The following is a 20,777-nucleotide window of genomic DNA, read 5'->3' as shown; positions in this document are numbered from 1 at the left end:
GAAGAGATCAGTATTCTTTGGTGTTTTTTTCTTAAGTCCAGTGAAAAATTTAGAAGTCAGATATCTAGTTGCTTATAATAAAGGTCAGCAACCCTTCCTCACTCCTTAGTGCCATTGTCCAAAGGAAACTTTAAATTATTTGTGTGGTTTTTGTGACTAAATAATAAGCTTATTTTATGATTTATCAATTTTACATTGATTTCTGCTCTGATAGATGAGGATTTGGTGCATTTTTTCTACTTACCCAATAGATGTATCACTTTTAATTTCCCTGTTCTCTTTGCAATTTATGTAATATAATAGACTTTTTCTTCATGTTAATATAGATTGTCTATCTTGATTTCCCAGGAGTAAAATTGACGCTATTACTGCTTGTACTTTTCTCTTCACCTTTCCTTTCCCCTTTATGCCCCTATGTCTGTCATTTCTACTTTGGCATTGTCAAGGTTGAGAACATTTATACTCTGTTTGCCTGTGACGTGGTTTTAATAGTTGGAAATTGATGAATAGTTTCTACATTATTGTGATGGTATAAATATTGTTCACAGCAGAGGAGAGTACAATTACATTTCCTGTATTGGTTCTTGGTTTTTGAGTCTGTAATTGCCTTTTTTCCTGTCTTATTTGTCATTGTTCTTTCTTCCATGTTATCAGCTTTCCATGCTATTTTTTTTTTGTTTGTTTGTTTTTCTTTTTTGCGGTATGCGGGCCTCTCACTGTTGTGGCCTCTCCCGTTGCGGAGCACAGGCTCTGGACGCGCAGGCTCAGCGGCCATGGCTCAGGGGCCCAGCTGCTCTGCGGCATGTGGGATCTTCCCAGACCGGGGCCCGAACCCGTGTCCCCTGCATCGGCAGGCGGACTCTCAACCACTGCTCCACCAGGGAAGCCCGGCTGTTTGTTTTTATTGCTGTTATTTTATGTATGTGAGTACTTTTCCCCCTGAGGAAAGGCTTCTCCTAGTCTTTTTCCTTATTATGGACTAGATGTTATCTAGACCTGTTACATGTTGTTCTTTGCATCACTTTGTTGGACTTTGCATCACTGCATTTGCACTTTGGCTCTGCTCTTATTGGATCTTTATTCTTTGAATTACTTCCTTGTTTTAATGCAGTACATCCCTCACAGAAATTTCTAGAAAGAATATGTGGAAGATGCAGTTTTGAATTCTGGCATATCTGAAAATGTCTTCATTAACCCTTATAGTTGACTGGTTATTTTTATTCAAGCCAAACGAAGTTGAAAATTATTTTCCGTCAAAGCTTTGATTGCATTGCTCCAATGTCTTTTAGTATCCATTGTTGTTGTTGAGAAGTCTGATATAGTGTGTTTCTTGTTCCATTGTGGGTGATGTGTTTTATCTTCCTCTGTGGAAGCTCCTTAGAGCTTTCTTTCTGTCTTTTTTAAAAAGAAATTTCTCAAAGATGTTTAGAGGTGGTTCTTTTCCATTATTATTAAACTAAAGACTCTTTTTTTTTTTTTTTTTTTTTTTTTTTTGCGGTACGTGGGTCTCTCACCGCTGTGGCCTCTCCCGTTGCGGAGCACAGGCTCCGGACGCGCAGGCTCAGCGGCCATGGCTCACGGGCCCAGCCGCTCCGCGGCATGTGGGATCTTCCCGGACCGGGGCACGGACCCGTGTCCCCTGCATCGGCAGGCGGACTCTCAGCCACTGCGCCACCAGGGAAGCCCCTAAAGACTCTTTTTTAATTCTTGGGAAATTTTCCTATTATTGCTTTAATTCTCTTTATAATTCCTTTTAGTTGGTTATTGGGCTTTATGTATTCATGCTCACTCCTCCACCCCCATTTTTTTGTCCTTTTGTTTTTCTGGGCATTTCCTCTATTTTATTCTAAGACTCTGTAATTTTACTTTAGCAGTCATATTTTAAATTTTCAAGAATTCCACCCCCCCCACGCCCAGCATCCTTTTTCTATTTTATGGATTCATAATCTTCTTGAATCTCTTTGAAAATGTTAATAGAGGTTTTTTTTTAAGTCATCATCCTTCCTCTTATCTGTTTGCTCTAGGGTAATTGTTGTTTATCTTGGTCTCATTTATGTTGTAGGGTTTTTAATCATACATCTGCTGATCCTTGTCACTCATATTTAAGACCTAGTAGAAGGGCTCATGGTGAGTTCTTGGTGGGAATTAATGATTAGCTTGAAGTTGATAACCCTTTGTATTCTGACATTTAGGAGTCCATTGTTTTACCCCAGAGTGCCAACCCTCCCCCTGCTCTTTTCCCCAGTTTCCTTCCCCAGACAATGATTTTTTTTTTTTTTAAGAAAAGATCTCTCCATTTTATTTTATTTTTTAAATGATAATTCTTTTTCTTAAAAAAAATTTTAAATAGTATTTCAGTGGGCTTTTATTGAAAGGAGATAATGTGTGTATGTTTGATCTGCTATTTGAACCAAGAGATTCTCCTTCAGCTTTTAAGCTGGACTAGACCAAAGCTAATATTCACATGTGTATTTTATCCAGTGTTTCAGAATGTGTTAGATTGTAGAAATATAATGGGAGCTTTAGGTTGTATATGTGTTCTGGGTGTTTAGAAAAGAGAGTACTCACTTTGTGTGTTGGGCCTTTTACAACAGGTGGAGGAATAGGAAAACTGTCACAAAAAAGTTATGAATATGATACCTGCTGGTGAAAATATTCAGATAGCTCAGGAGAGTATAATTAATTAAATAGTGTAAGGCCTTTTTCCCCCTGTCTTCTGCCCTGTATTTCAGAGAGAATTATTGTGAACTCTATCTTGTATCCTTCTTGACTCTTGCTATGCATATATGTTTTCTATTTTTACAGAATGTGCTTACATTCATTTTCACACAGATGGGATCATTTTATATGTATTTAAAAAATTTTATTTATTTGGCTGTGCCAGGTCTTAGTTGCAGTATGCGGGATCTTCGTTGCCGCCTGTGGGATCTTTGTTGCGGCATGTGGGATCTTTAATTGCGGGCTGTGGGATCTAGTTCCCTGGATTGAACCCGGGCCCCCTGCATTGGGAGCACAGAGTCTTAACCACTGCAGCCCCAGGGAAGTCCCCTCATTTTATATGTGTTGCTTTGTGACTTTCTTTTGTCACTTCGTTTATCTTGAACATTTTTCTGTTTTAGCATATATACATCAATATCATTCTTTTCAAAAACTGCCTAATATTCATCCAGCTGCTGCAAATTAAGGGCTTTGCTTATGCCAAGAAGTGTTCAGGAGTGTTCTAGATTCTGGGGATTCAGTGGTGCACAACGGAGATCAAGCCCTTTCTTTCACTGGACAAATACTTCAGTAGTGAGATGAACAAAATAAATGTATTCCTTATCATTAATTTCAGACAGTGAGAGGTACCATAAAGAAAATAAAACTGTGGTAATGGTATTGAGAGTGTCTGTTAATGGTTCTGAGAGACAGTAATGCATGTAGTGAGGTTGTCAGGAAGGTCTTGTTGAAGTGATGATATTGAAATAGACCTGGGTGAAGTGGAGGCAGTTATGAGAAAATTCAGAAGAACACGGTTCATTGTGAAGCCCCCAAAACAAGAATGCATGTGTGATGCTCAAGGGACCCTCCTACCTCTCAAAATAAAAGGCTGGTGTTACTGGACATTCAGGAGAGCTTACGAGATTGCATCTGAGAGGCCGGCAGGAGCCTGATCACGTGATGCCCTGCATGCTAAGGGCAGGATCATGGTAAGGGGCAGGAATTTTATTCTCAGCGCAGTGGAAGCCATTGGAGGGTTTTAAACCAACAAAGCTATTGAAGTAATCTTGGCAGGTATGGCTTTGGGTAGGCTTGTGACAGAGGAGAAAGGTGATTAGATTTTATATGTGTTTTGAAAGCTACTGTGATAAGGTCTGCTAAAGGATTTGATGAGGGGAGTATGAGAAAAAGAAGTAAAGCTGTTGTCTAGAATTTTGGCTTCGGCAGCTTGGGTGGATAGTAGTGTCACTTAGATTATTAGAGAGCCTAGTGGAAAAATGGGTTTGTAAACTAGATTGGAGTACCCTAACTTATTTAACCATTCCCTTATTGATGGTCATTTAGTTGATTTCCAGTTTTATTGTTATCTTTGTAGTGAACATCCTTGTGCTTGCATAGATTTACTTGTTGGCATATTTTAGAAGGTAAATTCCTATATGTAGAGATGTCTTATTAAAGAGTACTTGTGTTTCAGGTTTTGATAGTTACTGGCCGATTGCCCTCCACAAATGCAGTATTGACTTAGACTCCCACACAGAGTATGTGTCTGTCGTCCCCCCGCCGCACATCCTTGCCAGCAACATATGCTGGGTGGGGCTGGGGTGGGGGGACAGGGCATACAGTTCTGAAAATGGGAATTGTAGTTCTAATAGAGTTTTTCTTTACTGAGTCACCTAAGTACTCTGTTCCCAGAATGAAAATCAGCCCTCATCCTTTTCTTTTTTGTATCTCCGAAGTCATAACATGTCTCTGGCCATAGTTTGTTTCTTCCAGCTACCAGTCATATAGTTGTTGGTCAGTCCTTCATAACTTTGGTGACATTTATGAAGCCTTTCATCATAATTATGATAATAATGATGAACATAAAGACTGTTCATTGTTTAATGTATCCTATCCTAAATGTGTCACATGTGCTGTTTAGTCATTACCAACAATCTAAAAGTAAATACTGTTACATCTCCAGTGTTTTCAGTGGAGAAAACTGAGACAAAGGACTTCTACCAATCTTTGACTGTCTTTTCATTTTTATCTTCTTTTTCTGTCAGAGTGTATCTTTCTGATAAGTTTGGCACTGTCACTTGAATACCTTTTTTCAGTCATTATGGATCAAAACACAAACACAAAATAAGTGGCAGAAAGAGAGGTGCAGGTGGAGTCGGTGTGTTGCAGAACACATTCAGTTTGGGAGAAGCTCTGCTTGTTGGTTTCTGGTGGTCAAACTGCCTAGGTTCAAATTCTAGCCTTATAATTAAGCTGCTACTTGATTTGGGGCTGATCACTGGTCTTTCTCATAGCTCAGTTTCATCAACTTTAAAATGGAATAACAGGACTTCCCTGGTGGTGCAGTGGTTAAGAATCCACCTAACAATGCAGGGGACACGGGTTCAAGCCCTGGTCCGGGAAGATCCCTCATGCCGTGGAGCAATTAAGCCCGTGTGCCACAGCTACTGAGCCTGTGCTCTAGAGCCCAAGAACCGCAACTACTGAAGCCTGCATGCCACAATCACTGAAGCCCACGTGCGTAGAGCCCATGCGCCGCAACAAGAGAAGCCACTGCAATGAGAAGCCTGCGCACCGCAATGAAGAGTAGCCCCTGCTTGCCACAACTAGAGAAAGCCTGTGCGCAGCAATGAGGACCCAACGCAGCAAATAAATAAGTAAATAAATAAATATTTAAAAACCTGGAATAACAATAGTACATATTTTGTAGGGTTGTAGTGGGCAATAAATAATGCATGTAAAAGTGGATAGCACATGGCCAGGGCAGAGTAAGTACTTCATCAGAGTTAAGTAAATATAATTTACATTACTGGTCAGGAGTGAACAGTCTGTCTAACATTCAGAGCATGGGGAAAAATTACAGGCAATGGAATATCACACTCTTATGAATTGTATGTTCATGTGTAAAGTTAAAGAAATAGTAAATACCACTAGTGTTTTAGTGAGTGAATTGGGATATACATGTATTAAGCTTTTATGTTTCTGCTGGGGTGACATATTATTCCATGGTTATTTTAATTTGCATGTCTTATGATTGAGTTAAATTGAGTGTATTTGCCACTAGCATTTCTTTTTTTTTTTGCAAATCGCCTACCTATGCCCTGTACCAGGTACCTTTTGACTTCAAATAACAAAAACCTTAATTAAAAATGGCTGAAATGAGTCAGATTTCACTTCCTATGACCAGAGTCCAGGGGTATTTCAGTAGCCTGATGAAATTATCAAGGACCCAGATGCTGTCCCCTTTCCTGCTTTTTAAAATTTCAGCTTGGGAGGAATCAGGCTCCCTGACTTCAGACTATACTACAAAGCTACAGTAATCAAGACAGTATGGGACTGGCACAAAAACAGAAATATAGCTCAATGGAACAGGACAGAAAGCCCAGAGATAAATCCACGCACACATGGTCACCTTAACTTTGACAAAGGAGGCAAGGATATACAATGGAGAAAAGACAGCCTCTTCAATAAGTGGTGCTGGGAAAACTGAACAGCTACATGTAGAAGAATGAAATTAGAACACTCTCTAACACCATACACAAAAATAAACTCAAAATGGATTAAAGACCTAAATATAAGGCCAGACACTGTACAACTCTTAGAGGAAAACATAGGCAGAACACTCTATGACATAAATCACAGCAAGATCGTTTTTGACCCATCTCCTAGAGAAATGGAAATAAAAACAAAAATAAACAAATGGGACCTAGTGAAACTTAAAAGCTTTTGCACAGCAAAGGAAACCATAAACAAGATGAAAAGATAACCCTCAGAGTGGGAGAGAATATTTGCAAATGAAGCAACTGACAAAGGATTAATCTCCAAAATATACAAGCAGCTCAATATTAAAAAAACAAACAACCCAATCCAAAAATGGGCAGAAGATCTAAGTAGACATTTCTACCAAGAAGATATACAGATGGCCAGCAAACACATGAAAGGATGCTCAACGTCACTAATCATTAGAGAAATGAAAATCAAAACTACAATGAGGTATCACCTCATACCGGTCAGAATGGCCATCATCAAAAAATCTATAAACAATAAATACTGGAGAGGGTGTGGAGAATAGGGAACCCTGTTGCACTGTTGGTGGGAACGTAAATTGATACAGCCACTCTGGAGCACAGTATGGAGGTTTCGTAAAAAACTAAAAATAGAATTGCCATACGACCCAGCAATCCCACTACTGGGCATATATCCTGAGAAAACCATAGTTCAAAAAGAGTCATGTACCACAGTGTCAGCGTTCATTGCAGCACTATTTACAATAGCCAGGACATGGAAGCAACCTAACTTTGCATCAACAGATGAATGGATAAAGAAGATGTGGCATGTATATACAGTGGAATATTACTCAGCCATACAAAGAAACGAAATTGAGTTATTTGTAGTGAGGTGGATGGACCTAGAGTCTGTCATACACAGTGAAATAAGTCAGAAAGAGAAAAACAAATACCATATGCTAACACATATATATGGAATCGTAAAAAAAAAAAAGGTTCTGAAGAACGTGGGGGCAGGACAGGAATAAAGATGCAGACCTAGAGAATGGACTTGAGGACATGGGGAGGGGGAAGGGTAAGCTGGGGTGAAGTGAGAAAGTGGCATGGACATATATACACTACCAAATGTGAAATAGATAGCTAGTGGGAAGCAGCTGCGTAGAACAGCGAGATCAGTGTGACCACCTAGAGGGGTGGGATAGGGAGGGTGGGAGGGAGATGCAAGAGGGAGGAGATATGGGGATATATGTATATGTATAGCTGATTCACGTTGTTATAAAGCAGAAGCTAACACACATTATAAAGCAATTATACCTCAATAAAGTTAAAAAATATCTTCAGCTTGTTGAATATTCACTTCAATAATTCACTTAAATAATTATTGAACACCTATAATTTACCAGGAGTAGTCTGTAGCTATGGGAAATAACAGCAGTGAGCAAAACAGGCCATGTTTACTGCCCTCTGAAAGCTTACAGTTTGGTGGGGATAGGGGAGGAGGCGAGCAAGGAGGTAGAATGTTCAGTAAGATGTTAAGTGTTTTTTTTTAATGTGGAAATATGAAGCATTTATTTTAGATATCAGACAAGAACAGGGCTAAGTAATCCAATTTTACTGCAGCAGTATAAAAATCATGCCTTCACCACAGTGTAAGATTTAAATGCATCTGCACAAGGGTACACATTATGTAAAATGTAGTAGGGTTGCTGCTGCCCTGCCAAGTACTTCCAGTCCCTACCCAGGTCCTACTGCAATACTGGTGGTCTCAGTAGTTTCATGAAAGCAAATCATTAAAAATAATAATAATAAAGCAATTAAAAAGACAGATCAAAATGCTTCAGTGACCATATATCCAACTCAAACTTTATCTACTTAAATGATCTTCCCACTAATAAATCTTTATTTCACTCAAACTTGAACAATAAACCTTCCATACTGAAGTATCTTCCTTGCCTAATTAATTCAAAGGAAAAAACCAAAATGATTAGTAAAGAAAAATGTAGGAATTAACACACCCTTTTAATTTGTTTTAAATATTTTTAAGGTTTAAAAATTGTTTAAAGTTTTTAATTTATCTGAATGAATACCCTAACGGCAAACCACTGTAAAAATGTTTCAGCTGCATTTGGGGCAGAGGGGTAGGGATTATCTTCAAAGCACCCTAGCTTTCTTCATGAGAAGGTCAGAGGTACACTGGTTTGTATTATTGCGCCATCCATTAGGTGATCTAAGTTGCTTTTCCTTCAGCAGGGGCTTTATTTGTCAGAAGGGCATTATGCTTGACCTCCAAATGTGGCCGACAGTTTACTGATGAGATTCATAACCTTTGAGTTGCTCTGATATTTTGACGTATTTGCTGGGTTCTGAGCCACATCCTGGAAGGCCACCATAACTTCTGGATCCTGCATGGCTGCAAGAACCTCTGGATCACTAAGAATTTCATTGAGCCCAGGCATTCCTGCCATTCCAGGCATGCCCCCTCCCATTCCACCTGGAAAAGAGCTGCACTGAGTCCCTGATTGTCCTCTGGCCTCTTCCTCCCTCGGGGCTCTTGCGTGTTCTCCCTGAGCCTTCCTGGCCCTTTCTGTTCTTTCTTTGATCTCTCGCTCGTCACGTTTTTGCTCATACTTTCTCCGATGTTTAGCAGTTTTCTGGGCCCTTGGTTGAACTTCTTTCAGCATTGCACTAGCATCGCCATCATAATCCAGCTTACAGGCAAGGGCTAGATCGTGAGCAGCTTCTTCCCAGTGGCCCGAAAGCCTGTGTGCTTCCCCTCGCCACTTGTGTGGCTGAGCAGAATCAGGATTTATTTCAATAGCTCTGTCACAGTCTCGGATGGCAGCATTTGGCTTCTGTAATTTGATGAAGACACTTGCTCTCTTGCCATACAGAATGGCCAAACGAGGATTTAGCTTGATTCATTGTCAATTTCTAGATCACTTTCCTCACTTGATGGTTCATCTGTCTTTATGTTTTCCTCCGCCTTCTTACTATCTTTTTTCTTCCTTGGTATTTTCTTCCAATTTAGTTTTATGAGTAGCAGGTGGTATTTTACCCCCATGCTCTCCACCTACTCCCTCAGGAAGCGCATTTCATCCGTGTGCAGAACGCTTGGGTCCTTCTTGCACATTTTCACGAAGGCTCGAAGCTCGCTCACTTTGCGGGGGGTCCATGGTCCGGAGGCGGCGGGCGCGGTGAGGCTGCGGCCTGATTCCAGGCCCAATGTTAAGTGTTATGGAGAAAAATAAAGCAATGCAGGGGGAAGGGCGAGGCTGAGTTGGGTTATTTTAATGACGTGATCAGGGAAGGCTTCAATGCAGTGACCTTTGAGTGGAGTCTCAAAGGTAGTAGGAGTGCAAGGGCAAGAGGTACGGTGGAAGAGCATCTCAGACAGAGGGCCTCTCCCGGAGCACACAGGCCCGGGGCAGGAGTGAGCTGGCGCCTTCAAAGACCTGGAAGGAGAGCTGGGGAGGGTGGCAGAGCTGAGTGATGGCTGGCAGAGAGGGGGGGCAGGAAGTCAGAGCGTGCAGGGCCTTGTAGACCATTGTGAGATCTTTTGGCTTTTATTCCCGGTGAGATGAGATACCTTTGGGGGCTTTTGAGCAGAGGGCAGACCTTATCTGACTAAGACTTTGAAAGGTTCATGCTGGCTGCCGTGTTGAGACTAGGATGAAAGGGATAAAGGCTGAAGTAGGCTTGGTAGTTACGAAAATATTGCAAGCAGCCAGGTGAGAGGTATTTTGGAAAAAGATGGACGTCAGAGAAGTTATTCTGTATATATTTTGAAGGTAGAGCTGAAAGGATCTGTGGAGGAGTTGGGTGTGAGATGTGAGAAGAAGAGAGGAGTGATGTTCACATTTCTGGTAGCCCATGTGACCAGCGCCGTAAAGATGTGGTCTATCTCTTCGTGTACGTCTATTTTATTTGGAACAAAAACCTTTCCTGGATGCTGTCAGCAGATTTCCCCTTGGATCCTCTTGGCTGTGATTGGCCATGTATTCCTGTTGTAGGTACAAGTGAGGCCGGGAAAGCCAACATCTGTTCCTCTGAGGCCTTATAATGGGAGGTGGCCTCTGACAGCAAGAACAAGTTGGTGGGGGTGGGGGTGGGGGGTGGAGTGGCTGCTGGTTGGGTAACAGTAGTGGCTTCTGTATGTCACTGCCCACTTTTCTGTTGTGTTGGTCATCCTTTAAAAAAAATTTTTTTTAAAGTGACTTGTAAATACTCTTTGCATGTTAAGAAAATAAGCTCTTGTAATAGTAGATTCTAAATATTTCCAAGCCATATATTTTAATGAGGTTTTTTACTCAGATCAGTTTTCTAATTTTGAAATAAATGAATCCTTTCAAAGTTACAAGTGGGAGCAGGTGAATGTGGAGACTGATGCATAATTTATAGTTTTTCCTACTCTAGGTGCAAGTGTCATTTTAACCTGAATGCTGGCTAGTCATTCTTTATAAAACTCATTTGGGGTCTTGCAAGGGCAGCAGTGGGGTGGATGGGAAAAACAGAACCACCCTGATTCCTCTGTGCCCCATAGATCTCTCTCTTCTTACTGCCTCCTACCACTGAAGATGTGCAGCTTCATCAGAGGCAGAGTCTTCAGTAAGGTTTTCTTCTTACAATTTCTTCTTGCTTCTCTCTTCAGTGGTCATTGTCTACTGACTTCTCCCTCCCTCCCTCCCTCCCTCCCTCCCTCCCTTCCTTCCTTCACCAACAAAGCTGATAACTGGCTTATTATAACAAGAGAATTTTGTTTTATTATATGATTAATTGTCCATCCTCCAGCATGGGGGGCGTGTGCTCTTCCTCCTCAGTCACAGCAGAGTTTTGAGCTTCATTCACCTCCACTGCTTACTAGTGGTGTGACCCAGACCGCTTCATTGTACAGCTCCCATCCTGTTGTGCTAGGGATGGCATTCCCATCAAACACAATGCAAATGCTGCTTCCTGGAGTTGTACCATGTGGTGGTTCTGATGTGACTTGAGGCAAGTTAATTCAGCCCTGAGTTTTCAATGAGATCATGAATGTGGAATTCTAAGAACACTGCCTTTAAGAGACTTAAGAGGAAATGATGAACAATTCCATAGCCCTTCGTTTTTACCTTTGACTAAGGGTTGATTACTAATAACTAATCAAGTGGAGAAGTAGGGTCATTGTGAAGTAGCTGTGAGGTATTATGGAAGGTATATTATAAAAACCTCTATTTTTTTCCCCCTCTGCACACGTCATTATTAAAAAAGCGATTGTGAGTATATGAGTTTGGATCATTTCCACAGTTCAGCTGGAGCTCTCAGGCCTTTCCAAGGCTCCCTTGTGTTGATGCACAGGGTGGGGGTGGGTACAGATAGGTGAGATACATTTATAGTTGTTGCATGATAACTTATCAAGGCATAGCCAAGAGAGGGAATTCAGTGCAAGCCAGTGAAAATATATTTAGTTTTTTTTTTCATAAGTGTTCACTTTAATATACTTTTGGTAGGATATTAGAACAATTTCTAAGTTCCAAGTTCTGTGCTTAAAATCAGGAGATTCTCTAAGGAGTCACTGGTTTAGTTTCTGTACCATAATTCAAGTAGAGTTACAACACCGTTACAGTAGTTGTTGGGAATTTAGGGGTTTAGGGCTCAAAATAAATACACATTCACTTATGTCCTTTTTTGTGCGGGATACTTTTTTGGGGGAATGGTTTAAGTGTAGATTTACAAGGAAAATCAATTTAGTGCATATTAAATACAGTGTATTCCTTTTGATCAAAACTTGCCTAGAGGAATGTTTTTCCAGTAGGTGCAGAGGGGAGTGTAATCATAAATAAGATTGTTTTATTCTTTTTTTAGAATTTGGCTGCGTGCGGGACCTTTTTAGTTGCGGCATGCGGGATCTTAGCTGCAGCATGTGGGATCTAGTTCCCTGACCAGGGATTGAACCGGGGCCACCTGCATTGGGAGTGCGGAGTCTTAACCACTGGACCACCAGGGAAGTCTCAAGATTGTTCTATTCTTTTTTTTTTTTTCGGTATGCGGGCCTCTCACTGTTGTGGCCTCTCCTGTTGCGGAGCACAGGCTCCGGACGCGCAGGCTCAGCGGCCACGGCTTACGGGCCCAGCCGCTCCGCGGCATTGTGGGATCTTCGCGGACCGGGGCACGAACCCGTGTCCCCTGCATCGGCAGGCGGACTCTCAACCACTGCGCCACCAGGGAAGCCCAAGGTTGTTTTATTCTTAATGAAGTTATGTCTTAGAGCAAGAGAATGGTACATAAATTTTTCCTTATATTAGCCCTGTATTATAATTTGACTTAGAACCTTGTAGCTTTAGATTTGTAGATTACTAACCACCTGTCACTGTGCGGATCTGTAAAGACTCCATGGTGAGATGAATGTATAGGAGAAGTGTAGGAGTTACGTGCTAGTGCATATCCAGGCAGAAGGAGCAACTTAAGGATTGGTGGCACAGACCTGCGAAATTGCTCTGCCCATTTGTAAAGTGTTCAGTGTTAATAAAAATACAATATACTGTACATCATTGTTCCCACATTGAATTTAACAATAACTAATGATACAATTGTGGCTCTAAAGCAGTTGTCTCCAAACTTATATTTGTTTTCTTTTTCTTTTTAAAAAAATTATTATTTATTTAAAAAAATTTATTTTATTTATTTGGTTTTGGCTGCATTGGATCTTTGTTGCACGCGGGCTTTCTCTAGTTGCGGTGAGTGGGGGCTACTCTTCGTTGCGGTGCGCGGGCTTCTCATTGCGGTGGCTTCTCTTGTTGTGGAGCATGGGCTCTAGGCATGCGGGCTTCAGTAGTTGTGGCGTGAAGGCTCAGTTGTTGTGGCTCGCGGGCTCTAGAGCTCAGGCTTAGTAGTTGTGGTGCACGGGCTTAGTTGCTCCGCGGCATGTGGGATCTTCCCGGAACAGGGCTCGAACCCATGTCCCCTGCATTGGCAGAGGATTCTTAATCACTGCGCCACCAGGGAAGTCCCAAACATATTTGAATCATGCCTCCATTAGTAAGAATTTGAATCCTTGCTCTCAACATCTGTATCCTTTTTATTTTTCTTTTTGAAATAAATAGTGTACGTCTATCACAGTCCTTATATTAATACAGGTTGCTAAACTTTAGGAGAGCTAAATTTCACATTCCTTATTAATCTCAAGTTGTAGGATTTGCACGCCTGTGATTGAGACATTTAAGTGTGTTGTGTGCATTCTGCTTTGGAGATCACTACTCTAAAAGACCATGGTATAAAGAAGATACAGAATGTTCGTTTTTCTGCTTTGAATGTTAAGTGGTATGTAGTGTAGATGGATGGGATAGAGAGAGTGATGATGAGTGGAATCTTTGAATCCCGAAGAGGCCACTGGAGGAATCAGAGTATTGGTGAATTAAAAAGTTTGAGTTCTGGGTCTGCATTCTGTGAAGGCTGAAATGAATATTCATGTCTCCTTAACGTTTATTTAGTATCCACTGAGCGCCAGGCACGCTTCCCAGCAATTTCATATATGTTACTCAATACACAACCCTTTTACTGATGAAGAATCCAGCTTGTTAATTTATGTAAGTGGGAAAAAGCCAGAATTTTTCCAGGACTTTGACTCAAAGCTCTTTGTTTTTCTCTTTTTACTACAGCTCTTTTGAGGAGCTCTAAAATCTAGTTGAGGAGTTAGGAGAAATAGACATTCAACAAAGTGTTAAAGAGGAAATTCTAAGTGCTTGGAATAGTGACTGTGTTTCTTGGGTCAGAGCTCTGTCTAGCCAAGTGCATACAAAAGATGTTTAATAAATAGCTGTTAAGCATTCAAGGACTCTTAGTATCAAGAAGCGTGGGATTTTAAGACATGTGGACTTGAGTCTCAGCACTTCCATTTCCTAACTGTATGACCTTGACCAGTTACTTACCCTCTCTGAGTCTGAGTTTCCTTACCTGAAAAATGGGGGACTCAATCTCAGTTGCACTGGGTTGTTATGAGAAATAAATGATAATGTATAAGATGCCTAACTCACAGAGTCTATTATGTGTTACCTAGCTTCTATAATGACTTTGAACACAAACACAGGAAGGTTCTGTACTTGTTATAACTGTTGGTTCTCTAATCTCCAGGGAGGTGTGTAACAACAGTGCTCTCCAGTTTCTACCTCCACCAGTTCCTTTTGGAGCTGGTAAAAATTAAAAATATCGTATTTTAACATAGTACATTATTTTGTTTCAAATGATAAATAGTAAGATAAAATGTAGTTTTTGTGGCCAGTGTATGGTAAACTCTGACGTCTAGGATATTTTCTTATATCATTTAATTTAATGGTTTTTTTTGGGGGGTGGTGGTGGTAAATACAGGCCAGCGTGAAGAAGAAAATGAAAACATCCACAACTTCACTGCTCACTCAACCCTTGCTGGCTTAAAAAAATCCCATGTACGTGATTAAGAAATTTAAATTCTATAAACCAGAAGCCCCCTCTATTAGCTTGGGTGTCATAAAAAAATACCACAGACTGGTGGCTTAAACAACAGAAAGTTATTTTCTCACAATTTTGGAGTCTGGAAGCCCTAGATCAAGGTGTCAGCAGATTGAGTTTCTTCTGAGGCCTCTCTCCTTGGCTTGCAGGTGGTCGCCTTCTCACTGTGTCCTCACCAGGTCATCCCTCTGTGTTGTCCGTGTTCTCATCTCCTCTTCTTTTTTTTTTTTTTTTTATTTTTATTTCTATTTTTAATTTTTTAAAAAATAAATTTATTTTATTTATTTATTTTTGGCTGTGTTGGGTCTTTGTTGTGGTGCGCGGGCTTCTCATTGTGGTGGCTTCTCTTGTTGTGGAGCACGGGCTCTAGGCGTGCGGGCTTCAGTAGTTGCGGCACGTGGGCTCAGTAGTTGTGGCTCGTGGGCTCTAGAGGGCAGCCTCAGTAGTTGTGGCGTATGGGCTTAGTTGCTCTGTGGCATGTGGGATCTTCCCGGACCAGGGATCGAACCCGTGTTCCCTGCATTGGCAGGCAGATTCTTAACCACTGTGCCACCAGGGAAGTCCTCATCTCTTCTTAAAAGGACATTTGTCATACTGGATTCGGGTTCACTCTAACACACTGTTTTTAACTTCATTATTTCTTTATAGGCTGTATCTCCAGATACAGTCACACTCTGAGATGCTGGGCGTGTGGGCTTCGGCATGTGAATTTGGGGCGAGCACAGTTCAGCCCGTAACTGCCCTACCCTTGAAACTGCTGATGACTGTTGTATTTATATAGTTCCTGTTCGTATATCTGTGAGCATATGAAATTATTTAACTATGGGTAATTAAATTAGTTTGTTTGAACTTAATGTGAACAGTATACATAGCAGCAAAGAATTACTACTGTAGGTTTGTGCTAGGTTGGGGAAATCGACTTGTTATATGGAACCAGACGTGATGGTATATTTGTGCGTGTGTGTGTGTAGTATATATGAGTTTATGTAAATACCAATATACGAAAGCCTCTTCAATGTAAAGTTGACTAGTTTCATGTTTAAGTCCTTGACGAGCTAAAACTTTTTGTGTGACTAGTTTCATGTTTAAGTCGTTGACGAGCTAAAAATTTTTGTGTGTCAACCTATGAGTTTGATTTATTCATTCAGTCCTTACTGCGTACATACTGCTGTGTCAGGTACTCTGTTAGGCATTGGAAGTATGCAGGATCATAAGATGAGATCCCTGCCAATCAGCCTTAAAGTTGGGTGAACCAGCAAGGGTGGTGAGACAAGTGGAGATATGGACAGGCTTCTGAGTCCTGAAAAGAGGAGGAGCTCTTTGTACCGTGAGGCTTACACAACGCTTTTCTAGAGGAGGTAACACTAAACTGAAGCTTGTAAGGACCGTCCAAAGAGTATTTCAGGCAGAGGGAATAGCACATGTAAAGGCAGAGAGTTTTGAAGGGGATGATAAAAGGTTAAATATGGTGAAAGTATAACATGGAGAGGAGCGACAGTAGATGAGGCTGAGCTGGTGGCATAAGTTGCATCATGAAGGGTCTTTTATGCCATATTAAGAAGTTTGTGGGGCTTCCCTGGTGGCGCAGTGGTTAAGAATCCGCCTGCCAATGCAGGGGACACGGGTTCGAGCCCTGGTCCAGGAAGATCCCACATGCTGCGGAGCAACTAAGCCCGTGTGCCATGAGTACTGAGCCCGTGAGCCTAGATCCCGTGCTCCGCAACAAGAGAAGCCACCACAATAAGCATGCGCACCGCAACGAAGAGTAGCCCACACTCTACACAACTAGAGAAGGCCCGCGTGCACCAACGAAGACCAACACAGCCAAAAATAAATAATTAAAAAGAAAAAGTTTGTATTTCTTTCTTTCTTTTTTTAAAGAAGTTTGTATATCTGTCTCTAAGGCTTGCAATATGCTGCCACTGAAGGATGAAAGAAGGTGAGCAGCATCGTATTTGCATTTTCAAAGTATCTGTCTGCATTGGTGTGGAGGAGAAACGAGGGAGATTGGAAGTGGTTGGGTGTTGGCAGGTGAGAGAGGAATGACTGCCTGGAAGAAGACAGTTCGGGGGATGACAGAGAGGCAACAGACTGAAAAGAGGTTTCAGAGGTAGGATTAATAGGACTTATTTAGGAAGGGGAGAAAACTGAAATGATTGAAGTTTCTAGGCGGATGGAACAGATTTGGGTAGAAGTCAGATGATGACAGGTTGAGTTTTGGATCTGTTGAACTAAAAGTGCCTATGTTCCATTCAAGCGAAGATGCTCACCGGGAATGTGGATGTGTGGAGGGTGGGTGTGGACTAGAGCCCAGACCTGGTGTGAAGGTGGGAGTTGAGGGCATAAGAACATGTCTAGTGAAAGGAAGCAATTGGGAGCTGTATTCCAGGGAGCGTTAGTATTTTCACCTGTGGTCAGACGGAAACACCGTAAAGTTGGCCAGCGAAGCCAGGAAATAGATTTCTAGCAGGTCTGTGTATGATGTAGTGTCGGTTGTTCTAGGGATAACTGTGGGGTGAGATAAAGATGGCTTAGAGAATGTCTGATGGATTTGACTATCTGCTCTCTGGAATAGTGGGTTTGTTAACCCGATTACAGAAGGTTCTGTGGTGAATTAGAGACAAGAGAAAGAATAGGCACGAATAACTGACGAGACTTTCTAAAGAAGGTAACGTGTATGGTATCAGAGAGGAAGGAAGCGGGGCTCAGAAATGATGGACATTTAGAGGTAGGTAAGGCTAGATTTATGGGAGGGAGACAGTGGCAGGAGTGGTGGTAGTGGGGAGAGGTTAAAGGGAAACAAAAAAGGGAGGGCATTTTGGAGTAAGGGGTTGACTTGGGATCCACAGCACATGCTGTTGGTAACTTATGTAAGCACACGTAAGGGTGGATACCTCAGTATCGCACTCATTTGATTTTTAAAATGATGCTACCGTGAATGTTTTGGTGAGCTTTTATTCTTTATTTTTTCCTCCCCTACTAAATGGCTATCTTGGATAATCTCTTGAGTGTGAATTGGAATATCCTCAGTTTGTCTCAGGATGAAAGATATATTCTGGTATCAGGAACTAGGTTTTTTTTTTTCATTTTCAATTATACTTACGTAGGAAAAGCTGAATTAGTGAATCTGTTACATGGCGTTGAGATACTTTTCTGGTGATGGGGAAAGGAATCTAGCTAGCACTCTGAGTTAGCCTGTTACACTGGGGAAGAAGGTAGTTGTATAAGCTTCCTAGGGCTATTGTAACAGAGTACCAGAAACAGAAATTTACTGTCTCACATCTGCCCCGGGCCTCTCTCTTAGTTTCTGGTGGTTGTTGGGCACTCCTTGGTGTTCCTTGACTTGCAGCTGCATCACTCCAGTCTGTCTCCATTGTCACAAGACCTTCTCCCTGTATGTCTGTGTCTCTTTGTCCAAATTACCCTCTTATAAGGACACTGGCCATACTAGATTTAGGGTTCATCTTACTCCAGTATGACCTTATCTTAACTTGATTACATCTGCAAAGACCCTATTTCCAAATCAGGTCACATTTCTCAGGTTCCAGGTGGACATGAATTCTGGGGACAGTATTCAACAAAATATGGTAGTTTTAGAAATGAATTTCTAAAGTGAAGTTTCATGCATCAACTAAAGTTGTAGAGCGGGTTTTATAATACTAATGGAATTGTCAAAGCAGGCCCGTTAGAATTGTTTTAACCTATTTAGGGCTTAAGTCTCTGTGATTATACGTTTTTAGTATTGTAAACCAATTCAGATGAAATCTTATAAATCTAAATCCGAATTATAAATTAAAACTTCCCCACTTTTATTATTTTTAAGTGTAAGAATACCATTATTACCAAGGAGAGATCATTGAGGATAATCTTTTCTGATGAGAAATGCCATTGTATGTTTTAAAGTAGATGGTTGTAAAATGCTTACTGTTGGATTCCCCTCTGTCCCCCAAATACCAGACTGGTTTGTGAAAAAAATAAACCTTTTTATTCTAAATCTAGTAGTAAAAAAAGAAATTTAACCTAGTCTGGGTAGATACCACCTGAAGATTTAACTTTTTTTGGTTTGTTTGTTGAGTTTCTTTGTACATAATTTCTGCTTTTTTCTTGTGTTTTCAGTTTTCAGGGATGGTAGAAAGGTACATTTTCTTCATTGTCTTGCCTTCTTTTAAAATTTATGTCAGGCTTCATCCAGGTCTTTCTGCTGTACTTTAGACCAGTGCTGTCCAGTAGTGCTTTCTGTAGTAGTGGAAATGCTCTATATCTATGCTTTTCACTGTGGTAGCCGCTGGAAATGGAGCTGGTGGGACTGAGGAGCTGAATTTTAATAGTATTTAATTTTAATTAATTTAAGTTTAAATAGTCACATGTAGCTAGTAGCTACTGTGTTGCTCAGCCCAATTCTAGACTTCTCTCCGATTTCTCTCTCCAGTCCTGTCCTCCTTTTCTCTCAGGTGGTCATTGTTATTAGTTTGGGGTCTGTCCTACCCACATTTTTTTGGTGTATATGTAAGAAATACATGCACATGTTTGAATATTTACTGGTATTAAAAAATACATTTATGTATTTATTTATTTTTGGCTGCGTTGTGTTTTCATTGCTGCGTGCTGGCTTTCTCTGGTTGTGGTGTGCAGGCTTCTCATTGCAGTGGCTTCTCTTGTGGAGCACAGGCTCTAGGTGCACGGGCTTCAGTAGTTGTGGTACACGGGCTTAGTTGCTCTGTGGCATGTGGGATCTTCCTGGACCAGGGCTTGAACCCGTGTCCCCTGCATTGGCAGGTGGATTCTTAATCACTGTACCACCAGGGGAGTCCTGTGTGTGTGTTTTTAAATGTATTAAAAGAGATTTACTTACAGATGTGTAAACACATGTATATACGTGTATATGAGTGAAATTGACCAAATGATATATTCATTATAAAGGGCTGCATTTTTTTTTTTCCTCCCAACCTGGACGCTTCACTCTACATATTAGGCTAATGTGGGATTTGGGGAGTTTGATCAGTTTACATTACTGTAAATCATAGATATGTCTTAAAGTATTTCTAATTCTAACAGTACACGTCCTCATCATAAATTCAAACTCTAACAAAAGGTGTAAATCACAAGTGCAGGTCTACTCCTCCGGGGTAATCACTGGAAACTTTCTTGTATTTCTTTCCAGATGTTTTTCATTTGTAAGTAAGAGATGTATGTATGTAGGAAAAACAAAAAAAAAGAAAAGATATAGGTATGTATTTTTTGAAAACAAATGGAATTATGCTGTAAACACTGTTCTGTAACTTGCTTCTTTTGCTTAACAGTGTATCTTGTACATCTTTTCATAGGTACATGTTGATTAATAATGTAGGTACAATTCAGTGATAATTGAAATAAAGTGTTTTCCCATTTACTGAATTCTATTTTTTTTTTTTAATTAGTTTTTTTTTTTTTGTTGTTGCACCGGGTCTTAGTTGCGGCATGCGAACTCTTAGTTGCGGCATGCATGTGGGATCTAGTTCCCTGACCAGGGATGAACCTGGGCCCCTGCATTGGGAGCGCGGGGTCTTACCCCCTGTGCCACCAGGGAAGTCCCCCTGAATCCTATTTTGAAAAGTTACTAATATTATTAAATCATGTTATATAATTGTCAGTAGGGATGACTCAGGTAAAATCTAATAGGAAAGGCTGAATTAAAATTTTAAACTTGTGGGACTTCCCTGGTGGTCCATTGGTTAAGACTCTGTACTCCCAACGTCAGGGGCACAGCTTTGATCCCTGGTCAGGGAACTAAGATCCCACATGCCACAAGGTGTGGCCAAAAAAAAAAAAAGAAAAAAAAATTTTTTTTGAAAACTTGTACTATACATGCCTATTTGCAAGCATAACGGAGTTTGATCTTTTTAATGTACATGGTCTTTTAAAAATATCTTACTCTGATGTCTCTTGTCTATTGTAAAACCCCACTTAAACTTTTGGGAGCTGATTTCTATCTTTTTGCTTTAAGATAACACTGTTCCGCAGTTATTCTTCTGAGAGATTGAAGTGATTTTTCTTTTTAAAGGAATGCATAGCAAAATTCTGTATTCAGTGTGTTCACTCCTGGTTCCACTTACTGGCCTTACGATCGTAGAAGAT

The 20,777-nt window shown here is 40.8% G+C and overlaps 1 protein-coding gene and 1 pseudogene across 1 annotated transcript in view; one reads left to right on the top strand and one right to left on the bottom strand.

The window, feature by feature from the left end:
• Positions 1–20,777, top strand: part of KMT2C (lysine methyltransferase 2C) — a 291,349-nt gene that overhangs the window by 27,773 nt on the left and 242,799 nt on the right. The window lies entirely within an intron of this gene.
• On the bottom strand, positions 8,480–9,751 carry LOC136128507 (hsc70-interacting protein pseudogene; annotated as a pseudogene).

The sequence above is a fragment of the Phocoena phocoena genome, chromosome 9 (assembly GCF_963924675.1).
Source record: "Phocoena phocoena chromosome 9, mPhoPho1.1, whole genome shotgun sequence".
Lineage (NCBI taxonomy): Eukaryota > Metazoa > Chordata > Mammalia > Artiodactyla > Phocoenidae > Phocoena > Phocoena phocoena.
This window is presented reverse-complemented; position numbering and strand designations above follow the sequence as displayed.